Source organism: Rhineura floridana, chromosome 7 (genome assembly GCF_030035675.1).
Source record: "Rhineura floridana isolate rRhiFlo1 chromosome 7, rRhiFlo1.hap2, whole genome shotgun sequence".
Classification (NCBI taxonomy): Eukaryota; Metazoa; Chordata; class Lepidosauria; order Squamata; family Rhineuridae; genus Rhineura; species Rhineura floridana.
Genome location: NC_084486.1, coordinates 153,193,845 through 153,197,258, shown reverse-complemented (window position 1 = coordinate 153,197,258; position 3,414 = coordinate 153,193,845). Strand labels below are relative to the sequence as shown.

Below are 3,414 nucleotides of genomic sequence, written 5' to 3'. Positions count from 1 at the left end.
CTTTAAAAGAGGATTAGACACATTAATGGAGAATAAGCCTATCAATGGCTACTAGCCAGGATGGCTGTGCTCAACTTCTACTGTTGGGAGGCAGTTAAGTCTCTGAATACCAGCTGGGGGGAGCACAAGTGGGGAGAGTGCTCTTGCACTCAGGTCCTGCTTACAGGATTCCCATTGAGGCACCTGGTTGGCCACTGTGAGAACAGGGTGCTGGACTAGATGGGCCCCCTTGGTCTGATCCGGCAACTTCTTCCTTTGTTCTTGCTTATGGGCTTCTTTGAAGTTTGAGGCTGGACATTGTGAGATTTGAGGATAGAGGGATCTTTGGACTGACCCAGCAAGGTTCTTCTTAGGCTCTAACACAGCCATCTGCAACCCGGCACGCTCCAGGTGGTTTGGACTACAACTTCCATCAGCCCAGGTCAGCATGGCCAATGGTTAGGATGACGACAGTTGTAGTCCAGCAAAATCTGGAGGACAACAGGACGGGGAACTCTGCTCTTTACTTACATTTAATTTTAGTGATTTAAACAAATTTTAGTTGAGATCAAATGACCTGGGACTTCCTCTTTGCTCATTCTCAGCTGTGTTCATTTCCTTACTTACAGTCCTCTGCATTCATGTTGGTTTTGTTGTTATATGCTTTCAAGTCGATTACGACTTATGGCGACCCTATGAATCTTTTCTGGATATATTCATAGGGTTTTCATGGTAAGAGGTATTCAGAGGTGGTTTACCATTGCCTTCCTCTGAGCCTGCTACACCCGGTATTCCCAGGTGGTCTCCCATCCAAGTGCTAACTGGGCCTGACCCTGCTTAGCTTACGAGATCAGATGAGATCAGGCATGTCCAGGGTAGTATGGCCATAGGCCTGCGTTCATGTTAGATGTCTTAAAATGAAAAGGAGTAAGGGGAGTTTTACATTGTCTCCAAACTTTGCTAATCTGTTCATACCCCACAGGTTCAAAGAGTTCCTTTCCTCCCTTTTTATTGCCCATATGGTGCTCTGAATAATTCATAGGAAATTATTTAATTGGCAAAATGAATGTCTGTTCCAAGCCTCTCACACTTGCAATTTGAAATAATTTGCTGACTAATCCTTGCTTGTCGCTGAGCAATGGCTGGGCTATGCAAAATGCAAACAGAGTTGTCTGGATCTGGGCAAAGAACAAGATTATTTCCGATGGGGGGTCCATTGGACTCTAATGCCCTCTTCTTGCAGTTTTTGTTGGTGCTGTAGAGAAGGTCACCACTATGCCCCCTCCCTCAGCAGAGAGGCTTCAGGCCAATTATTACTTTTAACTAAAGGGTTGAACTAACAACAGTCTATCCATTATTTATCTTGTTGGCTTCTGAATGCTTTCTCATCCAAAATAACCTCTCACTTCCCTCACAGAAACTACACATCCTTTTGCTGACACACTCGCCTTAAGCAGTCAGTCATCCTCCCATGACTTCAGAGCAGCGGGCGAGGCTTGTCGGCAGGCAACAGGTAACTTTTGAGCTTGAGAGCCTTGCAGATTAAAAAGAGAACTTTCTGGCCCATGCTCTAGCCTAGTAAATGCAGCAAGGGCAACGGTCACTCAGACAAATAGGGGTGCTAATTCAGAGCTAGCTGATTGGTACTGCATCTTCCTCTGTCTAAAGTTGGTTGAATATTATTATTATTATTAAGCAACTAATTAATTAATTAATTAATTAAATTTATATCCTGCCCTTGCTCCCAGAAGGAGACCAGGGCAGCAAGCAAAACACTAAAAATGTTATTGAAAAATGGAAATGGAAATGGAAATGGACTGCCTTCAAGTCGATCCTGTAGCGTGTTCATGGTAAGCGGTATTCAGAGGGGTTTCCCATTGCCTCCCTCTGAGGCTAGTCCTCCCCAGCTGGCTAGGGCCTGCTCAGCTTGCCACAGCTACACAAGCCAGCCCCTTCCTGTCTGCAACTGCCAGCTGGGGGCAACTGGGCTCCTTGGGTCTATGCCGCTTGCCCACGGCTGCACAGGTGGTAGGACACGTAACCCCTGAGCCACTCACTGTGGGGGTGATCTTTAGCTGGCCCTTGACATCCAGGAGACACGAGCGGGGATTCGAACTCACAGACTCTGGACTCCCAGCCAGGATCTCCTCCCCACTGGGCTATACCAGCTGTTAAAAATGTTTTTAAAACATCTGAAAAACAGAAAATGTTTAAAAACATATTTACAAGCAAATCCAAAACAAACATCTGACAACAACTCCAACGTCAGACGCACACTGGGATAAGGTCTCTATTTGAGTTGTTTTTACTGTTCTGACTTGTTCCTCTGCTTGTAACAGTAGCCCCAAGGATGCAGAATTTAAGCATCTGAAGTATTTCCCAACATAGACAAACAGGGATGGAAAACGTTTTATCCGCTTAATTTCTGGATGTTGGGTTTCTATTGAAGGCAGAGGACCAGGACCAGGTCCAGTTAAAAGGGGGGGGAGGTGCCAATTGTACTTCCAGCCCCAGAGGATGGCATTTTTGTGCTGCAATTCTCAGAGGCAGCTGAAGGGCCATTGATCACCCTCTCCACAGGAAATGCGTTATGCAACACAAAGTGCGGTTTAAAATGAGCCTGCGTTAATGGGCTGCAGCTGATGGAACTAAAGGGAGTGTGTGTTAAGGTCAGCGAGAGGGAGGCGGGGAGGAGCATCAAAACCCCGCTTTGGTGGGATATGCCAGATGCTGCTGGAAGCCAGAAAACAATTTAATAGCTAAACTAATAGTCAAAAGGACTTGATAATCTCTCTAGGAAACTGGCATATATTTCTAGCCAAGGAAGACAATAAATCCACCCCTAATGGGGGAGCAAGATGTGTTGGATTGTTAATGCAAGCCCTTCCATCTTATGCTCAGGTTGTAGACATGTGTAAAAAATGTATCAAGAAGTCTCCAGTGCCCAGCATTCCAAGAAAGCCAAACCCAAGGTAAGCACTGGCGCGCCCGATATCTCTCACTACTCGGAGATTGGGATGCACATAATATTTATTACAGCAATTTACCCAGGTGCTTCTCACATTCCTTACAACAGCCCTGTAAGCTGCACCAGTTTTGCTATTTAAGAATGACCAATGGGTGACTTGAGGCTAAGAGGTGATTGGCTTACCTAAATACAAGAGGCAGCTGAGATTAGCTTTGAACCAAGGGCTTCTAATCTCCCAGCTGATTCATACAAACACAACTTGCTCTCCTGCTATAGTCAGACCTTGCCTGGAGAACAGTGTCCAGTTCTGGACACAGATACAGGCAAACTGGAACGTGTCTACAGAAGGGCGAGAGGGCAGTAGTGAAGGCCCTGGGAGGCAAGTCCAATGTGGAATGCTTCCAGGAGTTCAGTATGGTTAGCCTAGGACAGCCTTTCCCAACTAGTGGGCCATCAGATGTTGTTGG

The 3,414-nt window shown here is 46.1% G+C and overlaps 1 pseudogene; it reads right to left on the bottom strand.

The window, feature by feature from the left end:
- Nucleotides 1-752: 752 nt before the first annotated feature.
- On the bottom strand, nucleotides 753-871 carry LOC133389798 (5S ribosomal RNA; annotated as a pseudogene).
- Between the last annotated feature and the right edge of the window lie 2,543 nt (nucleotides 872-3,414).